The sequence below is a fragment of the Nycticebus coucang genome, chromosome 20, assembly GCF_027406575.1.
Source record: "Nycticebus coucang isolate mNycCou1 chromosome 20, mNycCou1.pri, whole genome shotgun sequence".
Classification (NCBI taxonomy): Eukaryota; Metazoa; Chordata; class Mammalia; order Primates; family Lorisidae; genus Nycticebus; species Nycticebus coucang.
Genome location: NC_069799.1, coordinates 37328371 through 37344661, shown reverse-complemented (window position 1 = coordinate 37344661; position 16291 = coordinate 37328371).

Below are 16291 nucleotides of genomic sequence, written 5' to 3'. Positions count from 1 at the left end.
CAAGAAGCTGGGACTACCGGCACCCACCACAATGCCCAGCTATTTTTTGTTGCAGTTTGGCCAGGGCTGGGTTTGAACCCACCACCCTCCATATATGGGGCTGGCAACCAACCCACTGAGCCACAGGCACTGCGCCTAAGTACTTTTTTTTTTTTTTTGTAGAGACAGAGTCTCACTGTACCGCCCTCGGGTAGAGTGCCATGGTGTCACACAGCTCACAGCAACCTCTAACTCTTAGGCTTACGCAATTCTCTTGCCTCAGCCTCCCGAGCAGCTGGGACTACAGGCGCCCGCCACAACGCCGGGCTTGTTACAGTTTGGCCGGGGCTGGGTTTGAACCCGCCACCCTCGGCATATGGGGCCGGCGCACTACTCACTGAGCCACAGGCGCCGCCCGCCCCTAAGTACTTTTTAATAATATTAGTCTTTGTAGTTGTCCTGAAGTGCCTGGCATATGTTAAAAGTAGAAGTGGGAAAATAATATGTTTTATAAGTCTTTTTATTAATATTTATATGAAAAAAACAAAAAAAAATTATTTATATGAAATATGTTTGGGGGGGAATAGCCAAACGAGCTCATTCAAAAGTACCCAATGTGTTTGTGCACTGGTGCCAGGAAGAAGGGAGGAGAAGAAAGTGCAGAAAGCACTATGCCAGTGTGTTTAAAATGAGACAAGATTAACCATCATCCCTTTTATGTGTGTGTTTTGTCTTATTTCACTGTAGATGTAGTGCACATAATGGGCAGATGAGTTCCAGTTTTGTAACACCTACCCTCTAGATATTAAAGAAGCTTGATAAAGTAGTTAGTAAAATTAGCACATTTTATACATTTTGCGTTGAAATTCATAGGTAAATTTTTTTTTTTGTAAATGACTTTTGGATATGAATTTGTTCAACAATCTCTAAGCATTACCTGGATGTGTGCTAGCCCAATGGATTGATGGCAGAGGGAAGAAAGTAAAGGGAATGGCTCAAATCAACATGATAATATTTTAAAGAGACTTAGATTATAACCATTGAGACAGGTGTAAAATTTTATTTAATAGCCCTGTTTACATAGTGGAAAAGTTCTAATATGAAATATTTAGTTTTGCTTCATGTTAAGAAGTGTTTGCTGTATTTAAAAGTAAAAGTAGTGCCCAGCATGGGTGGCTCATACCTATAATCCTAGTACTCTGGGAGGCTGAGGCGGGTAGAATGCTTGAAGCTTAGGAGTTCCAGACCAGGCTAAGAGAGAGGGAGACCCTGCCTCTACTAAAAGTAGAAAAACGAGCTGGTCATGGTGTTGCATGCTCATAGCCCCAGCTGCTTGGGAAGCTAAAGCAAGAGGATTACTTGAGCCCAGGAGTTTGAGGTTGCTGTGAGCTATGATGCCGAGGCACTCTAACCTGGGGTAACAGAGTGAGACTCTGTCTCAAAAAAAAAAAGTAAAAATAGTGAAATAATACTTCTTGTAAGTGGATTTTCAAAACTAATAGAAATTGTCTTTGAAGTTAAACTACCCCTGTGAACACTATCCTCTCTTGTTCATTGGGTTGAGAAAGACACAAGGGAAAAACATTACATGATGTTTCTTGCTAGTAATACTAAAAACGTTCAGCTTATCCATTGTTCTACATGTTACATGCATTTCATTTAACTTTGCTATACTCTACATAATGAGTATACAGGTGGTCCCTGACAATGGTATGCCTTAGGATTTTTAACTCTATGAAGGCGTAAAGAATACCCATCAGTATGCTCCTTGTCTTACAATGGAGGTTATATCTGGATAAGCCCATTGTAAATTGAAAATACGCTTTTGATAGGATATATATTTTCAACTTACGATTGGTTTATAGGAACTAACCCTAGGTGAAGTTTTTTTAATTTATTTATTTTTTTAGTGACAGAGTCTCACTTTATCACCCTTGGTAGAGTGTTGTGGCATCACAGCTCACAGCAACCTCCAACTCCTGGGCTTAAGTGATTCTCTTGCCTCAGCCTCCCAAGTAGCTGGGACTGCAGGCCCCTGCCACAAGGCCCGGCTATTTTTTGTTGCAGTTTGGCTGGGGCCAGGTTTGAACCCGCCACCCTTGTATATGGAGTCGGCACCCTACCCACTGAGCCACAGGCGCCGCCCCCTATGTGAAGTTTAATTTTAACTTTACATCATGTCTCCAGGTATTAAAGAGGAGGCCAATGTATGAGCAGCCTACACCTTGGAGACACAGAAAATTTTCAGAATATCAACTGCTCAGTTTAACTTATTCTATGGAAGGGAAATATATTCTAACAGGACAGGTGGACATTGGAAAAGTTTAAGGAAAATATGATAGACATGCTAATTTTCTTAATTTTTCAATTTAAACTTAAAATGAGAAAATTACAAATAGTCAACATCGGGGGGACAAGACAAATGTCATGTTAAGTACTTTGCTGTAATGCTTTCCACTGTTCTTAGAGCTGGCCCTGCCAGCACTGCTCTTGGAAGTCACGTCTGTAGAAACCTGCCTATTTCCTTGCATGGTCTCTGATCTTGTAACTAGAACCAGAGATACCAGCCTGCTTAGCTGAAGATTTTGAGAAAATTTCAGCTGTATTATCATGAGGCCAAGTGCTCATTGTAGAATGATCTTAGCAATCAAAGCCACTTTAGCATCTAGTACTTCCATTTGTTTTTAATTCATTTGCTGTCACATCCTTTGCTAAAAGAAGTGCCAGAAACAGCCCATGACCCCTCAAGTTACATTATTAGCAAAGTGGCCATTCTCACTAAAAGCCACATTGACAGCTATCAACAATCACTGGTCCCTTCTTAGTCTCAAGACTTTTCATTTCAGTTGTAAATACACAATTTGGTTATTCTGAATCACAGTCTTATCTGGAGAAATGAGCAAAGGTAACAAAAACAAACAGTTGTCACTGCCTGGCATAATCTTGATCTCCTTGTGCTGCTTGACATAATCAAGAGCTGTTCCTTCATATTCTCCTAAATGCCACCAAAAAAAAAAAAAAAGAAAAACATCTTCACTGTCAACCAGGCACTTTGAGAGTGTTTCCCTGGCTCATCCTGCCTACCCACTTCAGAGTCCTTCTGATTATAGCAATCAGGCCAGGGCAGTGCCTATGGCTCAAGGAGTAGGGCGCCAGCCCCATATCCCAGAGGTGGCGGGTTCAAAAGCGGCCCCAGCCAAAAACTGCAAAAAAAAAAAAAAAAAACAAAAAACAAAAAACAGCAGTCAGGCCAGATCAGAAGGAAGCTTTTGTGAAGATGGTGTTTCAGTGTCACATTAGTGCTATCTGTGCAGAGTCTCATGACTCGCCAGGGCTTTGTGCATGCCTGTAGGTAACTCAAGGCCCCTAAGTGCCACTCTGTTTGTCCAAGTCCCTGGGAACTGAGGATAGAGTGCACTGGCTGCTAATCTGGGCCTGTGGGATGTAGGAGTTTCCCAACTCTTCAGGCTACTTCTAAACATAGGCCACACTCCAAATGGGGGAGGGGACAGGAAAACAGGGATCTGTGGGTATTTAATTTTGCATCTCATGGATTCTGTACAAACAGGTCATAAAAGAAGGAAAGACCAGCAAATACAAACACAGAATGTGTAACTTAGATTGAAATCATACCTCCTCACTAGTCCAGAGGCCTAACATTCATTAACAGTGGCCTAACGATTATTTCAAAGGCCACATGTGTGACCTTCAAAAAGGGACTGGAACTGGCAAACAGTTCTTAAAAAGCCATAGAAATATTCACTGTACATGTTTTCATAGTAAGCTTGTAAGATGTTAGCCCCAAACCACCAGAAACATGCTTTTTAATTCATAAAGCAAATTATTACAACAATAATACGTCAAGACCTACCAATTAGGGGTGGCGCCTGTGACTCAGTGAGTAGGGCATCAGCCCCATATACTGAGGGTGGTGAGTTCAAACCCATCCCTGGCCAAATGCAACAAAAAAAAATAGCCAGGTGTTTTGGCAGGCACCTGTAGTCCCAGCTACTCGGGAGGCTGAGGCAAGAAAATCGCATAAGCCCAAGAGCTGGACGTTGCTATGAGCCTAAAAACATAAAGTGTTATATTAAAGCTGTATAGAAAGAAGTATGTAGATTAATATTTGTCTATATTCATCATTTGCACAATAACCCTTACAAATATGTCTTAAAGTATTAACTTTATGGGAGTAAATGAAGTAATGGAAAATGGTTATAGAGTTCACTAAACCTCCCAAAACTCACATGTCCTCAACTGCAACATCTCTCAGGATCTGGCAGTATATTGCATATAGCCACATTCCATATAGCCTGAATGCACCCAATCTTAGAAGCAGGAATAATGGATCCAAAACCATTCTTTTCTACTTAGTGGAAAAAACGTTGATCTCAGTGTAAGTTAAAGGCCTTTGTAAGTAAACCTGCAAAAGAAGAGTACAGGTGTTAGGTATTAAATCAGTTTAACTACTGTGATAAAACTATTATGAGTGACAATTTTCTTCTATTTTTGACCAGAAATTGTGTCCTTTATTCTAATGTTCTATACATACTTTGCTCAGTCAACCAAAGCAAGAGGCTGGATCACACTTGTAGGTCAGATACTTCTGCTGCCTACTTTCCCCATGCAAATTTCCAGGTCAATTTTGGTCACAGAAATGACTGGACATCTCGGCAAAGGACACCACGAACAGAAGCACTGTTATTACCTTCTCGCTCACAAAAGGCCACATACACAGGAGAGTACAGATTAAAGTTGTACTCAAAAAATACTTGAATGCCTACCAAGTCTGATGGATCCTACCTAGCTGGTAGCTAGACAGTAATTTTACAGGTATCTAATGCTTGAATATGTAAAACCCAAGTAACACTGAACACATTTTTATCTTTTGCTTTTCATGGTAACTTATCCTTTTGTGGCATGAGTTGGGAGAACTGCTCGTTAAGAAAGGTTCCCAGGGCTGCTGTGCAGAGCGGCGTGCAGGCCTTTAGGACTATAAAGTGTTCCCTGTACTCAGTGCCTTTGTAAAGAACACGTGGGTAGAAAAGGATGGTCCTTCTTACAACCTCTACTTTTCCTATCTCCATCATCACTTCATGAAAACTTATTATCTACTCTAACCTGTACCTTATTGATTATGTTGGTTTTAAGGTGATAATAGCTGCCTATCTCTGTTTCCCTGGGACTCCTCCAAACTTGCTGAGCAGTTTGTGAGAGCATCTCATGAATTATTCTACATATACCAAACATCTGTCCTACAGAGACCAGAGCAATGTTAATAGCTGAGTTAAGATTAGAAGTGAGCTGTGATGTGTTGTTACCTCAAAAGCGTTCTGCAGAAAAGTTATGTGCTATTAAAAGTTAAATTCTGGGGCAGCGCCTGTGGCTCAAAGGAGTAGGGCACCAGCCCCATATGCCGGAAGTGGCGGGTTCAAACCCAGCCCCTGTCAAAAACTGCAAAAAAAAAAAAAAAAAAAATTAAAAGTTAAATTCTGCTGTTCTAATTCTACTGTTCTGAGGCTCAGTGCCCATAGCATAGTGGTTACGGCACTGGCCATATGCACTGAGGGTGGTGGGTTTGAACCCGGCCCAGCCTAGCTCAACAACAATGACGACTGCAACAAAAAAATAGCCAGGCGTTGTGGTGGCTGCCTGTAGTCCCAGCTACTTGGGAGGCTAAGGCAAGAGAATTGCTTAAACCCAAGAGTGTGAGGTTGCTGTGAGCTGTGATGCCACCGCACTCTACCAAGGGCAACTGTTACAGAGTGCGAGATTGAAAAGACCACCAGAGACGCCAATTAAATAGAGCCAATTTAGGAGTCTTTATTAGGTTGGCCAACCCACTGTCCCTCTATGTGGATATAGGGGGAACAGTACTGGCTGTGTGAAGGGAAGGGTTTATATAGAGTGAATTATCTATACTATCATGGGCTACGTACAGTCCAGCCAGCAAGCAAGCAACCGACTTTCATAATCTGTTTGTTACAGAAGCAGAAAACAGTATGACAGCACTTGCGGTTACAGCAATCACAGGATTGGGAAGGGAAACAATTTTATTTTTGGACAATGGGTCAGGCAATAACTGTGGCGACACACTGGAGGCTACGCCTGTATTTTGCTACTTTGCTTCCTCCTTTCAGGTAATTCCTCATTTGACGGGGCTTATTGGGGCGGGGGCAGGGGTTTTCTTATCCCATCACACAACATAGTGAGCCTCTGTCTCCAAAAAAAAAAAAATCATTAAATGCTATTTAACTCTTCCCATGAAGACATAAGGAAAAAAGTTCCTTATTTAAAAAGTTACTTATCTGAGCTGGGCGCAGTGGCTCACGCCTGTAATCCCAGCTCTGTGGGAGGCTGAGGCAGGAGAATTGCTTGAACTCAGGGTCTGAGCGAGAGTGAGACCCTGACAAATGAAAAAAATGGAAAAACCTAGCTGGGTGCCGCAGCAAGTGCCTGTAATCCTAGCAGCTTCGGAGGCTGAGACAGCAGGATGCCCACAGCCAGAGTCTGAGGTTGCAGTGAGCTACAAGGCCATTGCACTCTGCTCAGGGCATAGGGTAGAACTCTGTCTTGACAAAAAACAAAAAGTTACTTGTCTGAAGTTTATCAGATTGGCAGCTCAGATCTGACACTGTTCTCCGAACTAGACTATGTTTGCAGAAACAAGCAGCAATGGAACATTACATGTTCTTAGTGAGATTCTTCACCCTTTCCTCCCACTCTCAAGCATCCTAAGAATGAATGTCCCTCAGAGGGCTCAGCTCTCCATAGAATAATCAGAGAGCATTGAAGCCACACTGGCGATCCCTCAGCTTCCCATCCTCTTTGCTGGTAATCTTGTCCAGAGCTAACACTCAATGAGACCACTTGTCTTCCCATGTCAGTGCAAGAGAGAGTTCTCTTTTTCCCACTGAAGCAAACTCTATCAGCATGGTCAGTCCCATCCCATTTCTGCAAAAAACTCTTCCCACAATTACCTCTTTTTGAAGTCTTTCTCTCTCTCTGCCACAGATTTTTTTTCATGATGAATGTTTCTTTTGTTTCCATCACACTCAGCACAACTCGCAAAATGCCTCCTAACTTTTGCTCACATCATCGTCCACTGGTGCCAGCATCTTATCTCCCATCTATCCTTAACCCACCCCATCTGCCCCTGCTGCTGTCACTCTCCTCAGACTTCTGTTCCGAGGCCTCTGATGCCTCCACACTTACAAACAGAGCTCTCCATCCCAACATGCCATGCCCCAAGTCTGCCCTAATAATGGGAAGGGCATTGCCATTCACCTAGTTGCTGGAGCCAAATACCTACATGAGTTACCCTGGTCCAACCCCTGCACTGGGACTCAGTCTTCTTTTGATTCTGAGCCACAATTTGTCATGGCTCAGTTGTATTGCCATAGTTTATTCCTAACCCTCTTCTCGGCCTCCACTCTGACTCCCACCCATGGTCTACTCTCCTCAGAGCTGTCAGCGTAACCTTTTTTTGTTTGTTTGTTTAAGACAAAGTCTCAAGCTGTCACTCTGGGTAGAGTGCTATGGCATCATAAGCATAACCTTTTAGATTATGAGCACTTCAACCTTCCTTGGTCAAGATCTACCAAATAGTACCCATCAAAGTAGAATAAAATCAACTCTTTCCAGTGGCTTGCAAACCACAAGACTATTTGAGCTATGGTGTTGTTCATGTGACCTCCTGTCCTTCTTTTCCTCATTCCTCACTCTGACCCCATTGGCCACCTTGATATTTGTTCCTTAAACACACCTGAAGCACATTTCTGTCCAGGGGTCTTCAGATTTGTCCTACTGCACGTAATGCTAGTGCTCCTTACCTCCTTCACTTTGGTCAGGTCTCTGTTCAAATGTTGCTTCTCTGGAGAGAAGTAAGCCCCTCCAATTGCTGTATCCCTTTACCCTGCTTTACCTGCTTGGTAATTTCCACCACCTGGAATATTTGCATATCTGAAAAACTACTAAAGGTCTTCCTCATTAGAAGATAGGCTCCTATAAGCAAGAACTGTCCAGACCATCCTCTCCCCGATCCCACCACTCAGCAACTTCTTGGCAGCATTAGCATTGTGACCACAGCCTCTCTTATCCTGCCTTCTTTGAATTCCCTCTCCTGGTTTTCCTCCTCCCACTCTAGCCACCCTATGGGGACTTGTCCTTTAAATGCTTACAGATCTATCACCCGCCCATGTTTATTCTACACACTTTCTCTGCATGTCTTATTCTTCATTCGTCACCTCTAGCTCAGGTTCATAGTCCAGTCCCATATATGCAAATGATTACTAGATAGGGCCACTCTTCCATGTCACAGGCACATCAAGCTTCACCTGTGTACAATGACCTCCCTCCCCCAACCCGGCTGTCCCTCCTGCACCACTTACCTCTCTGCGTATGGAAGCACCACTCTTGCTTCCCGCCAGCAGATGCTAAATGCTCCCAGTGCCTCTCAGTGCCATGAAAATGCCTGAGTCTGATCCAGTGCCCACTGGGGGAAGTCCTATTCAAGTGCACAGCAGAAGCCTCTCTTAACCCCTAGCTCAGTGGTTCTCAACCTTCCTAATGCTGCGACCCTTTAATACAGTTCTGCAGGGCGGCGCCTGTGGCTCAGTGGGTAGGGCTCTGGCCCCATATACCGAGGGTGGCGGGTTCAAACCCAGCCCCGGCCAAACTGCAACTAAAAAATAGCCGGGCGTTGTGGCGGGCGCCGGTAGTCCCAGCTACTTGGGAGGCTGAGGCAAGAGAATCGCTTAAGCCCAGGAGTTGGAGGTTGCTGTGAGCTGTGTGATGCCACAGCACTCTACTGAGGGCCATAAAGTGAGACTCTGTCTCTACAAAAAAAAAAAAAAGAGAGAGAGACAGAGAGAGGGCAGTGCCTGTGGCTCAAAGGAGTGGGGCGCCAGCCCCATATGCTCAAGGTGGCAGGTTCAGACCCAGCCCTAGCCAAAAACTGCAAAAAAGAGAGAGAGAGAGAGAATAAAAAGAACAGAGAAGAATTGCAAAAACATGCAGACTAGCTTATAGAGTGTTAGTGAAGTTTTCTCTAATTTTTTTCTACTTGAAGTTTTCCGTCATGAATATATATTGGTTTGTCTTTTAAAATATTAGGGCTGGCTCAGCACCTGTAGCTCGGGGGTAGGGCGCCAGCCACATACATGAAGGCTGGTAGGTTCCAACCTGGCCCGGGCCTACTAAACAACAATGACAACTGTAACAACAACAACAACAAAAAGTAGCCGGGCATTGTGTGGATGCCTGTAATCCCAGCTACTTGGGAGGCTGAGGCAAGAGAATTGCTTAAGTTCAAGAGTTTGAGGTTGCTGTGAGCTGTGACGCCACAGCACTCTACCGAGGGCAACATAGTGAGACTCTGTCCCCCCCCCAAAAAAAAATGAAATAAATAAATAAATAAAATATTAGGGCTAAAATATTTAAAAAATAGAAGTAGATGTGCTCTTACAGCCCTATTGGGGGCTTATTTACTGAAACTGCAACTTACAGTCTTCTGGCTAGATCCCCATCAAGTCCATCCTTACTCTAAACTCCTGCTTAAATGCAGAGAAATTATTCATTCCTGGAAAATGACCATTTCTCCTTGCTTGCTTTTTTCTCCAACCAGGCCATTCCTGACTTTCAAGATGACAAGAAAAAAATACATTAGAAACTCTCTGACTTGGTTCCTGTAGTTCAGTGGTTAGGGCGCTGGCCACATATATTAGGGCTGGAGGGTTCAAACCCGGATGGGGCCTGCTAAACAACAATGGCAACTACAACAAAAAAATAGCTGGGCAGGCTTGGCACCTGTGGCTCACATACACCTGAGCTGGCAGGTAAAAATCCAGCCTGGGCCTGCCAAACAACAATGACAGCTGCAACCAAAAAATAGCTGGGAGTTGTGGCGGGTGCCTATAGTCCCAGCTACTTAGGAGGTGGAGGCAAGAGAATTGCTTGAGCCCAGGAGTTGGGGGTTGCTATGAGCTGTGATGCCACTGCATTCTACCCAGCACAACAGCTTGAGGCTCTGTCTCAAAAAAAAAAAAAAAAAATAGCTGGGTATTGTGGGGAGTGCCTGTAGTCTCAGCTACTTGGGAGGCTGAGGCAAGAGAATCGCTTGAGCCAGGAGTTGGAGGTTGCTGTGAGCTATGATGCAATGGCACTCTATCCAGGGCGACAGCTTGAGGCTCTGTCTCAAAAAAAAAAAAATAGCTGGGCATTGTGGGGAGTGCCTGTAGTCCCAGTTACTTGGGAGGCTGAGGCAAGAGAATCACTTAAGCCCAAGAGTTACTGAGGGCGACATGAGACTCTGTTTCAAAAAAATCAAAGAAACTCTCTACTAACTAGCACACAGCAGGAGGCACACTTTCACACTATGCACACTTTTCAGTATCAAGAAAAGTATTGCCTCTTGAAGCAAGAGGATCCTTTGAGCTCAGAATTCAAGACTAGCTTGAGCTAAAGGAAGAACCTGTCTCTACTAAATATAGAAAAATTAGCTGGGCTATTGATCTTATACTTATTATGTTTATGTGTTACAAACTTAATTTTTATTGACTTTTTAAAAATTTTTTTACAAGTGGGCAAACTGCCAAAATTTTATTTATTTTTTTGAGACAGAGTCTCACTAAGTCACTCTCCGTAGTGTTGTGGCATCACAGCTCACAGCAACCTCAAACTCTTGGGCTTAAGCAATTCTCTTGCCTCCACCTCCCCAGTAGCAGGTACTACAGGTGCCCCCCACAATGCCCTGCTATTTTTGTTGTTGTTGTTGCAGTTGTCATTGTTGTTTTAGCTGGCCCAGGCTGGGTTCGAACCAACTATTTTTTGTGTATGTGGCTGGTGCCCTACCCACTGAGCAATGGCTCTGCCCCAAAATTTTATTAAAGATTAAAGCATAGCATATTCCAGAGAAAAAACAGGTCTGATTAAACCCTGAGTTTAATAAGATTTTCCCTTTTATGCTGACTCTCTAATTTTATAATAAGCAGAGACAGGAGGAGTGGAATATTCGTTATTTTTCCTGGAAAAGGGTGGAGAATTACTGCAATTGGGAACCCTCCCCTTTTCTTTCCTTATAAGGTGATTTCCTGTGGTTGCTGTGATAGTTGTAAACTGTCAAGGCACTGGTGGGTGTGATTTTTTTCTATGTTAGTGAGGGTAGTTCTTTTAGGGACACTGCTACCTTAACTGTGTGCATGCTCCAAAGACCCTCTACAAAGACCTTGATCTTATGTCCATTTCTGATTGGTCAGCCCTTGGGGACCCCCTTCACACATCTTCTGTTCTTTCTTGGGAGCTCCCTCCACAGGGTCCTAAGCCGGCTATTCTCAAAACAACCCAAGTCAGTCTGACTACATCTGTCTGTCCATGTCAAAGTCCCTGGGACATTGATCAGCCTCCCTCTCAAGGCAATGCACCTGCCAGGTCTCAATTAGCTCCATTCCTGTGACAAGTCAGGCCTGCCTGACTCAAGCCAAAATAGCCTCCATCATCCACCTGACTCACTGCCTAACCCTAACATTTCCCCTTTGGTCTGCAGAGCCCAGTTCTTTGGGATATGGGCTGATGCCCACTTGCTTTCTTGCTGAAAAGCAGACGGCATGAGTAGTGGGCTTTGCAATCAGCTCTCTGTCAGGGTAGGAGTGGCTGTCTGTCCAGAGGGCCACGGTAAGTGAGGCGTAGGTGCTCGTAAGCATGCTCATTTTCATACAGGTGGGTGTCTGGTGGTGGTAGTGGTTTTATAATGTTGATACCCAGTGGTGACGAGCAGCGGCATGTAGATAGCCTCTCTATCATCGAAGTTGTCCATGAGAATGATTTCTGCCATCAAGGCTCTCTAGGGTCCAGTTAATGATGCTGGGTATATCCCTGGTTGTCTAGTGGTTAGGAAAAAAATAAAATAAAATGATGCTGTGTATTGTTCTGAGGAGTGAAGTCCAGCCTTCATTATGGAACGGGATGATGAAGCTGGTGTTTGGCAGCCTTTCCAGGTACATCTTGTGCTTACAGTTGGCCTGGTGGATACCGGGCAGGGACCTCTCCAGAGCAATGTTGTTGCTGACAAAAATATTGAAACCATTTTCCCTGTAAGCAGAATCATCATCATTCTCTTCCATGAGGGGATAAGGCTTCCCATGCTCACCTTTCCCTTATAGCCCTAAAAGTCAAAAGTCCAAAATAGGTTAGCAAGGACACATTCCTTTGAAAGGCCTTAGAAGAAAATATACTTCCTTGCTTCCTCAGCTCCCAGAGTCTGTCTGCTTTCCTTGCCTCATGACTCCGCATTATTCCAATCTTTGCTTGTACGCTTACATCTCCTTCTCTACGATTTATTTATTTATTTTGAGACAGAGTCTTAAGCTAATGCCTTGGGTAGAGTGCCATGGTGTCATAGCTCACAGCAACATCCAATTCTTCGGCTCAAGCAATCCTCTTGCTTCAGTTTTTCTATTTTTAGTAGAGACAGGGTCTCGCTCTTGCTCAGGCTGGTCTCGAACCTGTGAGCTCAAACATTACACCCACCTCAGCCTCCCATAGGGCTAGGATTACAGGCATGAGCCACCCCACCCAGCCTATTTCTGTTTTTAAAAAGAAAGAAAAGCAATTATTTATCTACAATTTGTAAAATATTAACCATCTTATTTCCCACATCATGTTCTCTTTATTTGTTCCAGTGTAACCAATTTATTATCAGGAGCTATTTCCCTATCACAAAATAGCTTTTTTGCTCAGTCACCTTGTTTTTTTGCTATTAAAAATTATATTACTTGGGGGGGGAAGCAGAAAGAGGGATGGAGGGAGGGGGGTGGGGCCTTAGTGTGTGTCACACTTTATGGGGGCAAGACATGATTGCAAGAGGGACTTTACCTAACAATTGCAATCAGTGTAACTGGCTTACTGTACCCTCAATGAATCCCCAACAATAAAAAAAAAAATTATATTACTTTTACATTTATAATAGGTCTAGAAAGGCCAACTGAGTTGTAAAATGAAGTCATAGTAAAGGGAACAAATGGGGCGGCACCTGTGGCTCAGTGAGTAGGGCGCAGGCCCCATATGCCGAGCTTGGCTGGTTCAAACCCAACCCCGGCCAAATTGCAACAACAAAAAAATAGCCGGGCGTTGTGGCGGGCGCCTGTAGTCCCAGCTGCTCGGGAGGCTGAGGCAAGAGAATCGCGTAAGCCCAAGAGTTAAAGGTTGCTGTGAGCCGTGTGACGCCCCGGCACTCTACCTGAGGGCAGTACAGTGAGACTCTGTCTCTACAAAAAAAATAAAAATAAAAATAAAGGGAACAAATGATATATTGAACTGGGTTAGAGAGAGAGCAGTAAGAATTAATATTTGGGTAGCACCCATAGCACATGCACTGAGGCTGGCAGGTTCGAACCCAGCCCCAGCCAGCTAAAACAACAATGACAACTGCAACAAAAAAATAGCTGGGTGTTATGGCGGGCGCCTGTAGTCCCAGATACTTGGGAGGCTGAGGCAAGAGAATCGCTTAAGCCCAAGAGTTTGAGGTTGCTGTGAGCTGTGATGTCATGGCACTCTACCAAGGGTGACATAGTGAGACTCTGTCTCAAAAAAAAAAGAAAAAAGAAAACAAAAGAAAGAAAAGAAATTGAACAGACTTCAATTTTAGGAGCTAGACTTAGCTTACAAATCTAAAGTTACAATGTGCATGTCCTTGCTTATAAGAGGCCAGCAGGGAACTTCCCTATTGATCTGTAGGCCAGTCCTACACAAGGGCCTGAGGCCTATACTTTCCCTTTTGCATAAGGAGCTGGGAAAAGTGGACCTGAAACTTTATTTTTCTTCACAGGTTGATGACAAAAAGAAGACACTATCTAATGAAGGAAATGATGAAAAGAAATTGTTAGGCTCAGCACCTGTAGCTCATCAGGTAGGACACCAGCCACATACACTGGGGCTGGCGGGTTCGAACCCAGCCTGGGCCTGCCAAACAACAATGACAATTACAACAACAACAACAACAAAAATAGCTCCTGGTGTCCCAGCTACTTGGAAGGCTGAGGCAAGTGAATTGCTCAAGCCCAAGAGTTTGAGGTTGCTGTAAGCTATGATGCCACAGCACTCTATCAAGGGTGACATAGTGAGACTCTGTCTCAAAAAAAAAATAAAAAAAGAAAAGAAATTGTTAGTAAAAAGATTACTCTTCATTTTGATCAAATCTCAGAACAGAAAAAAAAAAAAAGAAAAAAAAAATCTCAGAACAGAATTTGCAAAGAATATTTATTCACTCTTTTATTATTATTATTTGTGAAACAGAGTCTCAAGCTGTCACCTTGGGTACAGTACTATGGCATCATAGCTCCCAGCAACCTCAAACTCTTGGGTATAAGCAATTCTCTTGCCTCAGCCTCCCAAGTAGCTGGGACTACAGATGCTTGTCACAACGCCCAGTTATTTTTGTTGTTGTTTTTGCTGTTCTCATTGTTGTTTTAGCTGGCCTGGACTGGGTTCGAACCCTCCAGCCTCAGTGTATGTGGCCGGTACCCAACCCACTGAGCTAGGGCACCACCTGCAACAAATATTTAACACCTAAATCTTGTCATGAGGCTGAGTCTTCAGGTGAAGGTGACCATTTATGTCACACTGAACCCCAGGAACTGTGGGATTGAAACTGTGTACAGTAGTCCTCTGGGCAAGCTGGCATACATGTGACCCTGTAATGACATTTCCTCCTCTCATGGGAAATGGAGTTATGGTCTCTTCTTCTTTCTCATATTGCTGGGACACCAAGTGTACCTCAGTTAAAATAATGAACATATCCCTCAGACTTGGGCTAATGCCATTAATAAGTGGAAAGTAATGTAAATTTAGAGAGAAGAAACCAGCTGGAGGCCAGTCAGGAGGCTGATGCGGGCATCACCAGGCATCATCACCAGGGAAGATAGAGTGGCTTTTCAACACACCAACACACTACACCAGAAAAACTGGATAAACATGTGCTAAAAAGAAAAAAGAAAGAAAGAAAGAAACGAACTTGAATTGCTATCTCACACCACATAGACAAATTAACTCAAAAAGCACCAGACTTAAATGTAGAACTTAAACACAGAAAAGATCAGCTTGAAGGGAAGGGGCAAGTAGGGGCTCAAGGAGAGGGCACCAGTATGTGTGGTTGGAGGCAGGGACAAGGGCACAGCTGAGCTGAAATATTTCCACCCTTTCCTGGAATCTGCTCCCCTGGGTTCTCTCAGCTCTGTCTCCCAGCTCCTCCCATTTCCTTGCCTGCTCACCCCACAGGGCACAGGGGCTCAGTCTACACACCATCAGTCCCCAAGTTGTAACTGTTTCTCCTTACATCCCATGATGTCCCTCATCTCCACATGCATATCTTTCAGATTCTCCCCTGGCCTCTCCTAAGCCCTGGACAGCCTGCAATAACTTGACCACCAGTGGCGCCACACCCCTGAAACACTGGCTCCCTCAGCTTGGCCTGGCGTTGCTGCCCACCCTCGGTGGGTAGACCCCAGAAACCGACAGGTGATAAGAGCAGGGTGGAAGCAATGATGGGGCCAGAGGGTGTCGCCTCATCTTTCAGGACTCAGGGTGCAGGGGCTGGCTTCAGTTGACATACTTGCACCCACCCTCCAAAGTCCACCCAATGCTTTTAGTTGAAGCTTGCCAAAAACAGCATTGGGGGCAGGAATTGCAGATGCCTGTCCAGATGGGTTTTGTAGCTGTGGCCTTGCACCTGGGTGGTGACCCTGATGCTCCAGATGCTGTGGGGACCTGTGAGGGCAGTTGATGCCAGAAAAAACTCAGACTCAGTTATCTCAGGTGAAACAACCGATGGGCGCTTATGAGGGGCTGACACTAAGCCAGCAGTATCTCAAGTGCAGCCAGCAAGTGCAGCACTGGCCATTCTCCCATAGGACTCTTTATTCAATCAAAAATCATAAATCAAGTTGACAGTATAATACATAAACTTAATCGAGTTATTCAAACAAGGCTCATTAGGTAACCATTAACAATCACAAGAAGGGAAACAAAGGAAGGGAAAATCAGGCAGGCACACCACGTGATTACTATTTAAACTTTACAAATTGGGGATAAACTTGCCTGACTGGTTTCAGTGATTTCTATCTATGCCTGGGCAGGACTCAAGCGACAGTAATCTTTGGTTGCTAGGCATTCTGTTACCACCAGGTAACAACAGACTCGTCTGCGGCCCCGCGGGCATGGGACCTTGGACTGTAGTCAACAAGACCCACAGAACCCTAGCCCTGAGCCTGCCAGGTGCCAGACATGTTGTGTAGACCGCCGGGCTAGTGCTATCCTCCAG